Source organism: Grus americana, chromosome 3, assembly GCF_028858705.1.
Source record: "Grus americana isolate bGruAme1 chromosome 3, bGruAme1.mat, whole genome shotgun sequence".
NCBI classification, from domain to species: domain Eukaryota; kingdom Metazoa; phylum Chordata; class Aves; order Gruiformes; family Gruidae; genus Grus; species Grus americana.
In genome coordinates, this window is record NC_072854.1 from 28,302,210 (window position 1) to 28,320,328 (window position 18,119).

Here is an 18,119-nt window from a genome sequence, read left to right on the forward strand (position 1 = left end):
TTGGATTAATTGGAATAAATGGAGTAATTGCATCTTCTTTCTCATCCCTTCCCTGAACCTTTCTATTTTTTCCATTTCCTTCTTTATTTTCTCCTTGTCTGCCTTGCTGATCATCTCTCTTCTTTTTCTAGTCCTCAATCTCCTTTACTCCCCTCTTTTATTTTTATTCCTGAATTTTCCTTTTCATTATCCTCTGTTGGGTTTTTTGCTGGTTGGGGTTTTTTTGTTTGTTTTGTGTTTTGGTTTTTTTTTTTCCCCTCCCTCTTTATTTATCACCTTGTTTTGATTAGGATTATTAAAGGTTTAGTGAAATTTTTTAAAGAAATCTGGCAGAGAGAGAGTGGAAAGAAATTCAGCTGACTGAGGCTAGCTAACAGCTATTGCTAGGGACCCTTGTATAGCTCTACCACAATGGCAATAACATAGTCCTGAGACTGACTTTGGTGGAAATGCCAGTAAAGACACCTCAAGCCCATTTTTTGTCTGAGATTGGCATATACCACACAGTGGGAATTCATTATACCTAATTCACCTCATTGCCATGTTTCAGCTAGGCGTGCTAGAGTCCCGTTACTGTCAATGGATACAAACCCATGTGTCTGTCCATCAATTCATCTCAGCTATTTTAGACAGCTGTTCTAGTTTGCCAGCTTACCAACCACCTCGTTTTCAGATAAGATGGGATGAATCCCATCTACCCTATTAATATCTGGGTGACAATTAGGGTACTATATCAGAGCACAACCACACTCCATGTTGCCAGTCTTCCTATAGAAAGAAGCATTTAAGCCAGCAGTACTGTCAGTTATTCCGTGTACTCTGAATTCAGTAGAAAAGCATGTTTTGTGCCCCACAGTATACTTAAGTGAAGATGTCCGTAAAGGTAGCTTGAAAGCACCTAATGTTATTACTGAGGTAAGTATCATTATCTTTGTGGAATGCTTGCCTACCTGTGGTTTTACTCATTCTGACACAAAGCACTATCCTTCCTAGCTTTACTGGAGAGATATTTGTGGAGACTCTTGTGCAGCTGGAAACAGCTGCAAATGTTGGATGCGTAGGTGTAGATGTTTGTGAAGTTTGGGATTTCATTAGAGACATTCAAATGCAACTGTAGCTGAACCAGGACACACAACCAATCTCATCTAAAGAAATGTATTGATCTATATGACAACCAACATTTCAACTTCCTTTCCTTTGCTGGGGGCTTAGAAAGTCTCTTGAAAAGGTTCATTTTTACCATGATTGAAAGTGGAATCACACTCTGAGATATCTTTGGAAGATCTGTTCATTTGATTCTAGGAATGTGATCAGATCTACTATTTAGATTTAAGTTAGCTGTATAGACCTTTTTCTTCCTTTCATTTTCCAATTGCTTTTTAATGCATTAAGAAGTTGTGGCTAGGGCTGAAATATACCTGAGGTTTTAGACCCCATTTGTGCAAGGTGGATGTGCATGAAATAATATAATGTCTACCGTTTCCATGGTTGCTTAATAGTAAAAATTGTGTGACTCTATGTGTTGTGTTGTAGGAAAGAATAAAAAAATACAGAGACTGATTATTTTGTGTATGTGTATGCATCTTTGTGTGACAGAAGTTAATGCCTCTGATAATTTCCATTATAAGATCTGATTTTCTGTTACTTTTGTCTTTCCTGAATTTTAGCTATTTAGTCTGAATTTTGCAATGTTGGACATCATAAGCAAGACCTCTCTGCCAAAATGACTGACTGCATCGTAAGTGGTTATTTAAATTAACATATTTTATTTTGCACTGAGGAAGATTAAGTTCACACATTTTATGGAGAAATAACTTCTTGCTGGGGAGAAATTCAGTTATTAAATGATATTATGCTGAATTTGTACACTTCCTGTCTTTATGGAATAAGTACCTTCCCTGGGTGCATTCCCATCAAAGGGACCTTGAAGAGGGTGAATGGGACAGTTGCTTCTGAAATAATCAATGAACTGATCTCTCTCTCCTGGAAATACTGAAGGCAATAGGTGAAATTCGTGTTGATCCTTTCTTCTATTTACTTGTTCTTGTCATCAATATAAACCTTGCTGTGAAGGCAGTTCCAAGAACATTTGTCATAGACGAAATCTTAAAAGATGTTTTAGAAGATGCCAATTTCAGCAGTAGTAGAGAATTTCATTACAAGTTCAAAATTGAGCTGCACTAGAAAAGTCGATTTTTGCTGTAGCAGCGTAGATTTCCCACTACTAAGGAAAATAATGTAGTTAAAGAGGGATTTGTTTAAAGGTCTAGTTAAGATAAAACATTGCAAAGTTCTTAAAGGCAATTGCAATTTAATATTTTTTTTTACTTCAATCTGAAGAAGAAATTATTTAGCAGCCAAGTAAAAAAATGCTTGGACTCACTAGAAGGTGAACATAAAAGGGTCCTGAAAGTGAATGAGATTTCTGCAGATTCGATTAGTATAAGCCTTTGACAAACAACATACATCTACAAAGTAGCTGTCTTGGTATTGTGTATTAAGGACCAAATTGATCTATCCATCCCATGTAAAATCAGATTCAATTAGCAGAGCTACTATATAGACCAGGGACCTAGGAATAAGGAAAGAGGGGGTTCCCTTGCCATGTTTTGGTGTGAGGGCGAGGTGCAAGAACAGTTAGCAGGCTGGTATTTGCAGGCCTCCTAATCTTTTATCTTCTTTTCCTTCTCCCTAGTGGGACAGAGTACAGGCCTGCCTTTAATGCCAGCGGTGCCCGGTCCTGGCAAAGAGAAGTGGTTCCTCCACTTCTGAATCTGTGCATTTCAAGTTTACTACAGAGTTACTCCAGGTAAAGCTGAAATTACTTGAAGTTCACCTGTGTTATGAGGGTTGGTAATGAGAACTGAAATCAGGCCAAAGACCATTTTCTCCCAGGAAAGATTTTTAGAAGAATGTAACTGAGCCACTGATTTGCCTGTGTGATTTCCAGCCTTTAATGAGGACAATCATTTATTTGGGTAGCTGACATTGCCGTCACATCTGTTTTTCAGACTTTTTTGCTTATTTTAGCTATCTCAGTAGAATTTGTTCAGTATCCTTTTCCTTACCAGATAGGAAACTAGTGGTATAGTCCCAATAACATTTGTTTCAGTCTTACATTATTGTGACATCTGAGTGCATGTACCTTTTAAAGACTGCAGAGATATTGGAAATAGCTTTCAGTGAACTAGATTGCTTTGATAAGCAAGTAGCAAGCAAACTCATTAGAAGGAAGCTAGCCATAGAAGCAAAAAGCTCTAATTGCCTTTGCAGAATAAATATTGCAGCATAGCATAGCATTTACACTGCTTCCAATACCTGAGCTAGCTCATTTAAAATGAGGTCAAGTTGTTCCAACGTTACACTGCAACCTAGAGTGAAAACATATGTCTTTATCTATATCAACATATAACACAGATTCTGCTGGCTGGACATTTTTTTCAGGATGAACATCTCACTGGGCTTTCTGATCTTTTTAGTTGCTGAATAGCTCTTCTTCTGCCTCTGCAGTTTAAACTGTTTCACAGACAGTATTGTTGAGCCTCAGTAAACTTTCTAGGCAGGTTCCAGCCAGCTGTTGCATTATTTCATCAAGTTTTGTTGGGATTTCTTATGTCAATTGTTTTGACCACACTCTACATGACATCCTTCCTCCGGCGTTTGATTTAAATAATAAATCTACAGATAGATTTTAGTCATGTTGGAGCCTATGACTTATCTGTAGGTTCTTCTCCTGCCTCCCCCGCCCCTCCCAATCACCAGTGCTTATCTCACCCTGCTCTTTTTAGTCTATTGTGTAATTTAAATGCTGTTGATCAACAACTGTTTATCAACCCTGCAGTCTCTGGAGGTCCTAGATTGACATCTTTTGTCTAATAGACTAAACCTAATTTATTTTTTTTTCCCTCTGTCACTGTCTCTGTGATGTCTGCAGCATCATCACAAAATTTCTTTAGAAATGTATCCAAATATTTCTTGATAAAGGTATCAAATATTTTGTGCAACTCCTTTGCAATAGCTGTAAAAGTTGCGAACCTGCTTCTGGGTCATTAAGTATCTATTTAATATTTCCAGTAAACAAAGTCTGACATAACCCTAGCCTGTCCAATCCTCACAACTTTCAGTTCATAGAACGACCTTCTTGCTGTACAGGAAGCAATCAGTCTCCTGAGCCTTTATCATTCCAACAGGAAAAAAAAAATCCAAGCTGTAATGCAACTGATATTTTTCATTATAACGAGGAGCTATTCTGCTAGGTAGTAGGTTTTTCATAACATTTATGGCAGGGCAATTTGTTTTTATGTGGCAAGCTGGTCTTTGGGGGATTGTCATAGAACTTGCGTGGTCTGGCTAAGAAATTGGTGATGCAAAGAGCTTTCATTTTTAGAGTAATTAAGGTGCAAGACTAAAGCAAGCCAATTAGTTTTAGAACTACAGAGTCTTCAGGCTGCAGCACAAGGACAAAGTTTCCTGTGGACAGAGATCTGTAAAGATCTCCTTTGGATCTAGCAGTTCCCTATAACGCAAAGGACTTCACAAACTTGGGGCGGGAGGACTGGCAGAGCATATGGGTGCGTTTATTGTTCATATGTAGATTAAAGTGTTAGTATTTTGTAGATAAAAAAGGCTCGGGCTCTGAAGCAGAGAACAACCAGCTATTCTGGCAGTTGGCTACTCTTTTGGCCAAACCCTCCGTCTCGAGGAGGTACTCTTCATTGCCAGGCACAGCCTGAACATGCGCTGCAAGAGGACGTCCCTGGAGATGCAGGTGGGATGGACAATGCAGGAAAGAGGCACCTGGAGCTGAGGACGGAGCTTGTCTGTGCTTGTAGGTGGTTATCTTGGGAGTGCACAGGGGCTTCTTCAGAATTTGTTGGGACTGGGGAAAATGCTGAAATTTGCTGTACTAGAAAACAAGGCTGGAGGACAGAGTTTATCCTGCAGAACTCAGCGGGCAGGAGGGCAATTCTGCATGTTGGTTTGTCTCACCCAGCAGGTTGGTGTTTTCCCTTTGTAAGCGTAGCCATTTGTGGTTAACGCAATCTAGCTTGAACACTGAAAGCTTGAGAGACAGGCCTATACTAAAGCCTGTAAAATGTTGAAAGAAAATGGCTTTTGTATATAATATGGAATATATACCTGTGTGCATAGAATATATTCAACTATTATTTTTACCATTTTAGAGATAGAATCTAGTAATACAGACAGCTCAAGGACATGCAGTAAGTCAGTGACAAAGTAAAGAAACAATATTCATATTTCTTCTTAGTGTAATTTCTAATGTTTCAAAGACATCTTGTACTGATGGGTTGAACTGGTCATTTTACTTTCATGACTTATATACAGAAAAAATTATTAAAGGTTAATGATTAGAGTGCAGGGAAGAAATAACTTTGAATAAGCTGACTACTGAAGTAAATTATAGAAATAAGAAAATGTAAAGCATATCTAAAACAGGGAAGGTCAGCTGGTGGCATAGGTGTTAGACTTCACAGGCACAGGAGAATTATTTGGCCTCTGGAATATATTCAGTCAGGAGGACAAGCAGAAACCCACTGAGATAGAGGTATTACTTCATGGAAGAGGAAAGGAGACAAGGACGCTTATGTGATGCAGAGCGAGGACAAATCTTTCACAGTTTATTGAGCCAGGAACAGTGCCTCACACATGTAGCTGTTTCAGTCTTTGGCATCCATCTAGGAATAAAAATAACCACTCAACCTGAAGAAGATGTCCATATCTGATTGGAAAGACAGATTAAGACCTTGTAACCACCGATAATTTTGACTAGTCATCAACATACGAATTGATTAATAATTGGAGATAAATGAGTTTCCTAAGTTCAAGGTTTTAATATTAACCTGTAAGTATTTTAAAACATTATAGATTATCTCAGATAAATGCTCTCCATGATTAAAGCACTAAACTAATATTTTTAGTCCAAGCTGTGAAATGTTTATTGAACTGAACAGATTAAAGACATATAGTACCTGTATCCAGGGAAAAATACATCACTGCATTGCCTACAGTCTGAGACAGTTAATAGTCCTCATTATAGCTCCAATTTTTTATTAGAAAAATAAGAAAGAAAAAGCCTATTTCAGGTTCAAAACCGAAAAATAAAAAAGCTCCTGCCCCTACTTTCTGTAGATTGCTAAACTGAAATTCCACAGTTATAAGTGAAATAAATATGTATTTTGAAAAGTTTCCCATTACAAATTGAATAACCATATGAGCTTTGGCCCACAGTGAAACTTGTCAGCAAAGATAAGCTAGGTTTCAGCCGATTTCACTTTTAAAGAATAGTTATGTATGTAGTTAGTTATTCTGTATGTTGGATTCAGTTACTGAGCACATCCATTTACGTATTGATAAATGGATGCCATTCCATAATTACTTTATGAAAAAAACGCAGAGGTTTGGAAAGCATGGACCTGCTTGTGCTGATTCCATGTCAGAAGGTATGAGCATGAGAGCAGTTTCCATGCATTTTTGTACGTTTTTGCATTTTGTCTACTACCTTTTTTTCAAATTTTGTTATTGGCAGTTGCTTTTTAAATGCATCTTTATATGAAAATTTAATTTTTTAAATGTTTTGAATAACTGCTTTTAAAAGATAATCTAACGTGTATTTAGTTCTAATAGAGAAGGAGAGGGAGTCCTTCATTAATTCCTTCTCCTTGAATGCATTGGCTATCAGCTGTCTGGTATGAAATGACCCTGCCTGGTTGGGAATTCAAATTAGGTTATAACCACCATTAATTTTCAAGTTTGTAAACCTAGCAGTTTTGATTCATAATTTAGAGAAATTCTGAGAGCGAGAGATCCTAGGAATGAATAAGAAGTAGAACCCAGATAAAACACTCCATGAGATTGTATTTTGTACTTAAAACCTGATGGGAGTGAGTTTTTTGTAGGTTTTGTTGTTGTTGTACTTTGTTAGAAAATTGATTCGATTGTGTGCACAAATTTCTCATTCATAGAATGGGAAGCACTTTTCAACTAATGTTAACTAAGGGGCACTTGCCAAGGATCCTTGATGAGCTGAGACAGAAAAGCATTGCTTGGTGGCTATGCCTTGGAAGCAACACAAATGTAGACTGATTTAGGGCTGCTGTTTTTCAGAAATCCAGACCCTACCTGAAGTCTAGGTGCCCGAGGGCGGGCTCTCCAGGAGGCATCTCTCTCAGTTGAGAAACTGCATTCAGGAGGTTGGGTCTAACAGCAGCGTTCCAATCTGCCTGCATGGTCTTCTCAGGGGGGATCCGCTTCCTGTGTTCATGTTCTCAGGCAGCCCAGTCCATGAAAACTTATCTTGAAACCAGACACTGTGTATTTATAGCAGCATGATGGTTTGCCTGAGCTTTGGTTGGGAGATGAACATCTGCATTCTCTTCATTTTCCTGGACTTTCAGATCCTTCTCACGTGATAGGATCTTCATTCTCCCTTGTGATTCATTGCTGGTTTTCTTTGTACCTGGAATTGTCATTTCAATTCAGCTCTCGAACATTTTCAACCCAACTTGAACACATTCATGCTATAGTATGTCAATAGAAGGACACATTTAGCTGCACAGAGCTGTAGACTGGAAAACTCTTGTTAGACTTTGCTTCATTCCAGGAATAGGAGTAGAAGGCACAATTTGTACTCTTTCTGACCCTGGCCACTAAGTAATCCACATTTTCCTTTTTTTTATCACTCAGTTTAGAGAAAAGGAAAGTGCCAATTTCTTTTGTTCTTATCTTAATTGCAGCTAAAAGCAACTGTGATTATTACAAGCTTTGTAATGTTTTATTGTTGCTTTAACTACCAGTTATTCTTTGCAAGGAAGGAGATTAATTCATTAGTTTAATTTCTATATGTAGTTTTGTGTTTAGCTCATTATACAAATAATTGCTATTAACTAATAACTTTATTCATTCTAGGGAAAACCTAGTTTGTTAGTTGAAAGTTCAGAAGCCTATAGCCTCTGCTACCTTGTGTTAGAACATCTATTAACTGTGAAGCCTTCAGGTCTGATATCCGACCACTTTAATTGTCACTGTAATTGATTTTAGCTTTGACTTGGCATGGTGATTGCTTTGTAATTTGTTAATGATTAATGGCTGTCCTCTGGTTATCCTGCTTGGCTAGGTCTAAGGCATAAACCAGGCGATTGGTTTTCTTTGACTCTGACTTGTCCTAAAAGATGTCAAAAAATATTTAGTTCGAATTTATCATATGGGGAAAAAGGAGACTCAGCACTTTCATGGCATCTTTAGCCTCTCAGCTGAGCAGATGGACGGCTACAAGTGGCTTTGCAGAATGCCAGTTTTCTTTTTTAAAGAGAGATGCATGGGGACTTAGCTTTCCATGCTTCTAGGGTGGCCCACATCATTTATCTTGCAAAAGCTTTGGCATGGTGGGAAACAAAACTTTTATGGGCAAGCCACAGGCAAAAAAATGGTGCCCTTACACTTTTATCTAATGCTCCTTTTTTTTGTCTAAAGTTGAGATGTCAAAGTTGACAGTGTAAGACCTGAGGCTGATCCTGAGATTGAACTGAGATTTAGCTGAGATTGTGAATGATTTAGTCTTTTTTGCTTGTTTTAATAGCAACGCTTCAAGTGAAAAGGTGAGGCTGCATCAGATGAATGTACTCCTGGGTGCTTCAGGAGTACCTGCTATCAGATTCTGGGTTTCAGATTGATATAGCTGAGCCCTAAATATAAGGTTTATGGAATTGAAAGGTGGGTGCTGTCTTTTTTTATTTTCAAAGTTACTGTAATGGCCTATTAGAAGAATTAGAATTTCCTCTGTGTTAGGGAGAAGTTCATGTTTCTCACCAGGTGTCCCAATTTTAAGCTTTCCTTTTCTTCCACTTCCTACTTCCCTGTATTTCAGTTTGAGAAAAAGATAATACCAATATTCTTTGATGTGTGCCCTATTTTCCATTATAAACTGTAATCTTAGAACCAGTTAATAATCTTTAGTGGTAACTCTGTGACTGTAGCCATCAAAGTAGCTGAGCACCAAAAATGGATTATCCACCGTGGACCATAATTCTGGAATAGTTACTGAAAGATCTGCTCAAGCAATCGAGACATCTGTCAGTTTGTTAAGAAAGAAAGGACAGATATGCCAACATCCTTGTGAAGGGCTTCCAAGGTTTCACCACACTGGCATGCAGTTGGATTTAGCACTTTGTAGGTAGGTTTGTTGAGTTCTTTCTCACCTCCCTCCCTTCTCTCTGAGCACACTGCTAATGAAGGCAAGTGTGGTGCAGGTGCACATGTTTTTACCAGTTGTTTGGTTAACTTGGCAGCAAAACACGCAGTGAAGCCTTAAAAATAAAACCCAGTCAGAAAGCCAGGCATTGCAAAAGCAAGAAACCGCAGGAAAAAAGCCCCAAATGCTTTTTATCCTGTTAAATCTATTGGTTTTATTTATACCAATAAAGACCCAAATGTAATGTCTAAAGCAGTGACTAAATACAAATCAGAACAGAGATGGATGTTTATTTCTAAATTATTTTGAAAAATGAAACAATTCTGCTGCACAAATGTTTGCATTAGGTATAACAGATGTTGAGAGTTCAGTTAAGGGAACTGGAATAAGCAAGACAACCAAAGTCACTGAAGCCTTTGCTGCTGATTCTCAAACGTACAGTTTCTTCCAGGTGTAAAGTCTTCCCTTAGCAGCCCCTACCAGAAGTGCAGGCACAGTTTGTGAGCACAGACGTGAAAACCAGACAGAGACACACAGAAATGACCTATTCCTGTGCAGGCAGTTTGTTCATACCTAGCAGTCTGTCTGCAGGAGGGAGAAAGTGCCGTGGGGCTGCCTCTTGGGCTAAGAAGCACCCAGGAGATGCTGAAGAGCCAGGATTTTCTAACCAAGGCCGTAAGGGGCCTGGCACTGTCTGAGCAAAGCCGTGGGGTGTAAAATCTGAAGGCAACACCCGTGGACTTCAATGCCTTCCCTCCACAAGACACCGACTTGCCTGGGGCCACCTGCGAGTGAGACCTGCACCCCGCAGGCTCCCACCTCTCTCCTGTGGGTGACCCAGAGCCCTCTCCCAATGTCTGTTTGCAGGGGATTTGGAAACCGCTTCCAAAACCTCTGCTCTTCCCCACCCTGGATGCTGCCTGCTCTCTGGACCATTTCGCAGCTCCATATCTTCATCCAGTGCAAAAAATCAGTTGGGCTTTCTGTTGCCATCGGAGCATCCCACTTCTGTAATCAGTGGGGCAGGGAGAAGAGGAGGGTGTGTTGCCAGCTGGGATATGACCATGCATATGTTGAAATGCATAGGTAGGTAATTGGACCTGGTTCTGTGTTGGATCATTTCAAAATACACAGGAGTAACTCCAACAAAGCGATTGAAATAAGCTGGTATAAAACCTCTGCAAATGATGAATCATGCTACTCAGTGATTTTAGAAAATAAGTATACTAAATCAAATTTCTCCTCATAAAATAAGAAAATCAATGAACTTTATAAAACCTGGATTTTTCTTTTTACGTGTGTTCTAATGATGTTGAAATCTTTAATGCCAAATGTCATATCTGTAAAAGTGGTAAATTTCAAGACTGTATTAAAAACTTAGGGGACATTTACTTTTGAAATGATGTATGACATGACCTTCAACTCTTCATAATTTAATAAGAATGCAAGGCTAGCTAATTAGACTTCAAAATGACAGATAAGTGCTAAATATAATTCCTTTTGAACAGACGAAAGAAGGTTTTAAAAATAAATGCTTTAGAGAGATGGCTACTACTAGCAACAAGACAGACAATGTCTGCTAAAATAAATGTATTTTTCTCCTGCCCCCCCCCAATCATCCTCAATATCTTCAAAAGAAGTGCGTGCAGCTCAGTTTGAGTCCAAGCTTAACTTCTAACAAATACTACAATAAGAAAAATTAATCTTCATGATTTCTCATTTCCCAGCTAAAATCTTATGTTAAAATTTGGTTTTTATGTTGTTGTTATTAAATCTAATCCAATAGATTTGGATTCCAACTATGAGGAATCTGATTTTTCAAAGTATTTTTTTTTCAAAACAAAACTTCCTTAAAAACAATTAGATTACTCTGTACTTCATGTTTCTACCCATAAGCTTACAAAGTGATCATTCAGCTATTCACTGTGATAAGGGAGTTTCTTGGCTTTATCACCTAGAAAGATCTTATGTTCAGAAATGTACTTGTTAAATTTGGATAACTCACTTTTAGATTAAATTAGAGCAAAAATGTGAGGTCTAAAAATAAAACCTCTCATATTTATGGAGGCATACGAAGTAAATAGAAAACTAGTAAAAGAAATTACAAAATATTCTGCTATCCCACCCTTCTGTAAAATATTCTGGGGTAAACAATTATTCTCAAAATATTAGACTGCTTTGTCAAGTCAGCAAAATATTATTCTCCTTTCTTGTTTACCACCCTGAAATCTTGTGAGGATGAATAATGCTTGTCTAAGCTCTTCATTAACAACATAGAGGTTTGTTAAATAGCACAGACCAGCAATTTTAGTTTTTGATTTTGGTTTTTTTTTTGTTTGTTTCTAAAGAATAATTTGTATTTGCCTTTTATTTTGTCTTTCATGTTTCTAATGAGTAATTACTGAATTTTCATTTCCTGTGCCTTGCTCCACACAATGAAGGAATTTGCCAGACTGAACTATTTAGATAACTGTTTTGCTACTCCACTACATATACGCTCCAATGCATGTAAAGGGAGCAAAACAGGAATAATTCAGAATAGATTTTGAGAATTGGCAAGAGGTGGGTTTGCTACCACCTACTAGACTGACAACCTGAGAGGAATTTGTTATTTTCCTTCTTCAAATATAGAGTGCTGAAACTGGAGAAGAATTTATGTCTACATATTCCCTGCAGTGTACCTTGAATAAATACAGAGAAACACTGGAGGAAAGGAAATGTTGAGTGAGAAAGTATGGTAATACTCACAGTGCACATAGATTCCTCTATAATTATTTTTTTAAATTGTATAATAACATAAACTCGCAAGCTCATAACCCATTAATGTCATGTCTGATTTAGTTTTCTCTTGTATACAAACCCATTTCAAAGAGATCACCATAGATTTCTGTCTACTTTTGTAGAATTTTTGTTCCTATTAGATTCCTCTCCTGCTTTGCCCGTATTGCAAACCTTTTTCCATTCACCTTCGCATTCATTACTATCCATTTCCAGATGCCAAAATTTATGCCACAAAGTATACCTCTCGCTACATCCAGCTTCTAATTTATTCCCATAATACCAAGTTTTTGCATGAAAAGGCCCTCTTTGGGACCCCCTGAGGTAATTTGGAACTCACTAGGTATACCTATGCTGTCAAATAACTTACTTCCTTCTTTTGCCCCTAATTGTCCCAATCTCATACATAGTGTGTTCATTCCTCTACTCTTTTGAAGTAAATCAGTTCCCTTCTTGATGAAACCAGAGTGTGTTTCTGGAGGCAGTTCCCAGAATTGTGTCCTGTGGAGATGTCGTGTTTTCCAACACAGAGACCCTGCACACCCCAAGCTCCTCTGGTAAAAAGGCCCCAGGGCATAAACCACATATCCTCAGTCTAATACTAGAAGAACTCTGCATTAGTTCTCTGCAATGTAAACCTCAGGTGATTTCAAATTCTTTCAACTTTAAAAGCTCCCAGAAAATTGTTATTAGAGGCTTTGCGTGATCACCTTGGGAAAGGAGGCTCAAGCCAAGTGCTAGGATGTGTGGAAATGGTCGGTGTCCCCAAAGAGGTTCTGGCCCTCAGCAGTCTGTGTGACCCTGTACCAGTTGGCCTAGGATGTGGATAACATATCAGAGCAAGTGCCTTTATCTATGTAAATAGAGGCATTGTGTCCAGCACAAAGTAATAAAGAAGTGAGGAGAAAAAATATTTTATGTGAACTAACAGCAACTCATGCAAAGATAACAAAAAAGCTCCCAATTTTTCACAAACTGTTTTTTGTGACTCATCATTCCCTAGACCACTTCTTCATGTCACCATCACCATCCTACATTCATGGTATTGTTGTCACTATTTACTTTTTTCTCCGTATTTTGCTATATAGCCTTATCTACAACATAATACCTAGTTACAATTCACTAAATTCCTCTACATACATACAACTTTTGAAGGAGTGTATGTTAAATTGGAAGTTTTAATCAAACATACTTTTCACTGAAGAAGATATTTAAATGAGTTTTTGCAATGAAACATATTTAATTTTGCCACTACCCCAAACAGTCAGAAGTAAAAAGAAAAACCCAGAAAACCAATCCCTAAAACTATCCAAAGATGTAATAACCCACATGCATTTATTTTTAATTTACCCATAAAAGTGAAACAACGCTCTGTGTCTTTTAGGGACATTTCTACAATAAATTAAAAAATATTGTATGTGTAGAAACCTATTTGAAAGATACAAAAATACATAATGTCTTTTTATTTCAGCAGAAAGCCAACAATTTGACTAAGAATGAAAGAAACATTCCTGATTTGTTCATACAGAAAAAATATTCTGGTGTTTTCATACAGGGTATTTATGCTGCAAGAGGTTTATGCTGCAAGTCACACACTAAAGAACAAAAGAAGGAAGATTTAAGGTGAGTGAGCAAAATGAGATCACCATGACAGAACAAATAATGGAGCAATCCCTCTGAAATTTGCAGGAAATGGACAGAAAGGAATGAAATATTGGGAGAGTGATGAACTAGATACGAGGGGAATGGAAAGAACCCATAAGCCATCCTGAATACCAGCATGGAAACCTGGAATTCGAACTGCAGGCAGATGGATTCTGTAAAATGCAGTAAATTGTGCGGAGAAATGGGAAAAAAGACGTAGATCTGGCCTAAGTTTATGAATTATTATGTAAAATTATGTTATGGTTTCTAACCCAAATTTCTAAATATAGAAACCACATCGGGCTCAGAAAACCCCTCCAGTACGGATTAGTGAGATGGGACAGCACTCAGGGGGAAACCATACGCTCTTGTTCTGGTCTCACACTTCTCCATCCAGATCTGCCAACAGCTGGTGCAGGAGATGGGGTACTGGGATGGATGGGCTTTTAAAAAACCAATATGCTCATTCTCGTGCATTCAAGGGGTGTAATTTTATGAGAACAGACATTTTGTTATACTACTCTGAAGGTAGCTTACACTGGAATAGGTGCTTGCCTCTCCAGAGGGAGAGATGTGTGTACATATATATATATACAGAAGTATGTATATAAAACACCTTTACATCAGTATAACTGCATCACATGAGGGGGGACGGGGGAAAGCATGGCTTTACACTGCCTTTAAACTACTACCAGAAGGGTTGGGGGTTTTCTTCTCTGTTTGTTTTAGACAAACTGCAGTTGTTTCTGCAAACAATAAATTAACCAGGAAATGTAAGGTGCGATGTGTCACGAATAACAGCTTCCACAGGTCACTACACCCACCCACCTCACGGCCTCCTCTCCCACGTTAATCAAGTCACCTGTGCTCTCTCCGGAGGTAGTATTTATCACCTCTGATGGGCATCTACCATCACTAGAGAAGCCATAGAGAGCACTTACAGCAAGAATGATAATGAGAGGCTTTTGGAGACTAACAAAAGTCAGTACCGTGCAATTTACTCCGGTCTTGCACTGCTCTTGGCTTTTGATGTCTGTAAGCCACAGCAGACCCTGCCTTTAATCTCTACACGTGTAGCTTTAGCAGCACTTCTTAGGGGAACATAAATTGAAAGGGGAGAAATGCAATACAGGGGAAAAAAAATGAATCTGTGGTTTACAGGCTCTCAGGAGCTCAGTAGTACTAAACAGGTTGTTTTACATGAAGAAACAGTACATGGGAGCAGCTACCCATGAAAGGCAGATCCAAGATAAGAATTACAACATGGGTGGGAACTTGTTTCTTCTGTGTGGTGAAGCGGTATTGTCGAGGCACTACAGAGCGAGCGACAGTTGCGTTCAATTATTATCGCCCTTGTCAGCTTAGTACCTGACGCTATTGCAAAAGTGAGCAGGCAGGCCGCAAACGCCCTGGACATTCAACCATTCACAAGCTTTGCTATGAACACTGTCACTCAGAGGCAGTGGAACACGTTGGGATTAAGCCCATATTTGCATGGCAGATGATTTCTTAGTAGCACCAATGCAATCTGTTGCAGTAGTGGCCAACCTGTCTGTAGTACTACAGGAAAATGGAAAATGAAGGGCTGAAAAAGCTGAGGGTCAAATGGAATAGCTTTTAAAAATAGCAGTGTTTCACAACTGTTAATGGACTAGTTTGTTAAGATCCCTTATTAGGGTATACATGTAAAACTAAGAGGTTTTTTCTTTTCAGAGCAATATGAGACTATCTTGTGGAATAACAAAGTGATGTTTTGGGCCAGGTCAGGAACTGGACAGCCACATTTCAATTTCAGAATAGTAAAATATTCTGCATTGAACAAAGGAGTAGTAATTTCATAGTTTGCATATCTTTTTCCTTGGCATAATGTGCCAGGTTTGAAAATTGTCTTTGTGATTTTGATTTCGATTCAAAATCACTGCTAAAAAACTCTCTCTCTCTCAAAAAAAAACCCCCAAAAACCCCAAGGAAAATAAATGGCACAGTTCTGCAAGTTACATCTGTATTTTCCTCTGAGTTTTGTCCTGACTGGCGCTAGTGGATTGGCTCCACCACATTGTGCGGATACAGGGGATCAGCAGCATCCTTAGTGGGAACACCAGCTACTCTGGCTCAGTGTGTGTTTCTTCGGCTCATAAATCTCATCTGTCCAATTGGCCTAAATTTTACCAACAGAAGCATTCTTTCTGACAAATAAGAAAATGAGTTTTAGTAACAGAGGTTTCTGATTTTCACCACATATTTCTGCCACAGAGCTGTGATCATGACATTTAGTCACTGGGGAACTAATTTCTGGTTTGGGTGTCTAAACTGTCTCTAGATGCAGCTATGTAACTAAATCAGGTGAGAATATGAGCCAAGCTCTTCCTGAAGTCACAATTTATAGGGAACTGAAATGGTTGGTTTGATTTTGCGATCAGTGTCATACGTGGATGGCTTTTCTTAAATTATTTCTAAGAACATTGCACACACCTTTTTTTGGTAGAAATATTTGCCGTATTTCAGTGTTGCCTTCTTTGGTCTGTGTTATGGTGATAAAATTGTTCTGTATTGTCCAACTGATGTTTATTGAAGAAATATTTATGTGCAATGGCTACTACAAAGTTAATGTTTTATTACAAATAGTTAATTTTCAAAAAACCTGTTATTTGTTTAATTACATTTTATAATTCATTCGGATGACATTGATGGAGTATTTACTTTAGGAAATTCTTGGAGGGTACCTTCCAATCATATTTACGAGTAGTTTGTCCTTCATAAACAACCTCATGGAGTGGGTGTTAGTTTGCAATGATGCAAAGACTTTGGGGAATTACTTACTTCTCTGTAGCAGAGTTTTGATTGCATTATTATGCTGTCAACAATATAAGCTTCAATGCCAAATTTGCTATTTTTATGTTTTTGAGTGGGTGAAAGCATCAATGTATATATCTTACTGCAGCTGAAGTGTCAGTCACCAGTTTCCTGTTAAAAAGCTTTCCTTTATGGATAGTTCCGATGATCTTAAACTGGGGAATAAGCAACATTTGTTTGCTTCTCCAGCTCCTCTCTGCCCCTCCAGAAGATTTAGTGATATTAATGGGGGTTTTTTGGGCAAGGACAAGTAGGAAATAGTAACCAAAGGATGCAAATTATATTCATCATAACATGAAAATCGTAGTGCAGTCTCTAAGGGCTAAAAGGAACTCTTTTTTTTCAAAGAGCATCTATTTGATTGCTTAATAACCAAATTACAAAACATGTCTAATAGCTAAACTATTAGTGGGAATGGCAAATAGTCAACAGTCCTTAGCATAGGGTCATAAACTTTCAGATTAGGTTAAAAAAACCCGCTCTTAAACCTCTATCCTAAAATACTTAAGCCAAATCCTCCAGGGTGCTGAGCATCATGACCGAAGTAGCTTGTAGAATTCAGACTTGTAGCTGTTCAGACTCCTGACTTTCATCAATTTACCTGGGAATATCATCCATATTTTAAAAATATATTTAACCCATTATATCCCATTATATTGTCCTAGAGAGGCATTGTCTCTGGCATAATCATGGCTTGAAAAAGAAAGGTGTAAGGCCTTGGTGTATGATCTGCCTTTGCTGCTTTTCTAAGTAATAAATATTCCCACAGCTGGTCTTATGCCTATTGTCTAACACAGGTGGCTGAATGGATGAAAAATAGGCTGAAGGTGTTATTCTAGTTTAATTTTTGAGGCTGCTGCTAGCTGGACTTCCATTTTCCTTTTAGAGACAAATAATTTTGGGAATGAATGTACACACATAACTGTAAGTGTTATACAGCCATATTGTTATGATGCCAAAAGAGGCACCACAGTACTGATGAGTGATCGCAACAGCTCCTCTGGTGTTACTGGATCATGTGGCTGTGTCTGTTGTGTCACAACACCTAGTACGTGCATTCATGTCTGCAGCACGGGCGAGCAGAGAAATGTCTGGGAGGCTCCTGCTCCTTACCATAAACCTCCACCTCTGTCTCCCAAGATACCGGTAGCAGGGAGGAGTTACTGCAGGTTTTTTTTGCCTGCATCACCATGGAAACTCGTGAAGATACTATGAGACTGAATTACAATTTCGTCTCTATCCTGACTGCTGGGATAATGCAGAAATGTCCCGCGCAAACCTTTAAGTTAGAGTGTGTTGACAGGCTCCAGTGCGCATGTTGACTTCCACCTCCTGGCACTTGGGGCTCTGATCCTGGTTCATGATGGAGGAGGATGCTATTTCCAGACCAAGCTGCTGTATGGCCTGCTTGGTGATAAAACTGCCATTTACATTCAGAGGAAACACATAAGGAAGGTTGTTCTTCTGAGAATAACTCAAGGGAGGCTTCTGCAGCTGATTTGTATTCAAACGCTGGCAGGTGAAAGCTATGGGGAAAACCATGAAGGTTTTCACATATTTAATTTCTCCAGAAGGTGTGACCATAAAGCAATCGTGCTATGCAATATTGAAACAGCATCGGCATTTAAATGGCACT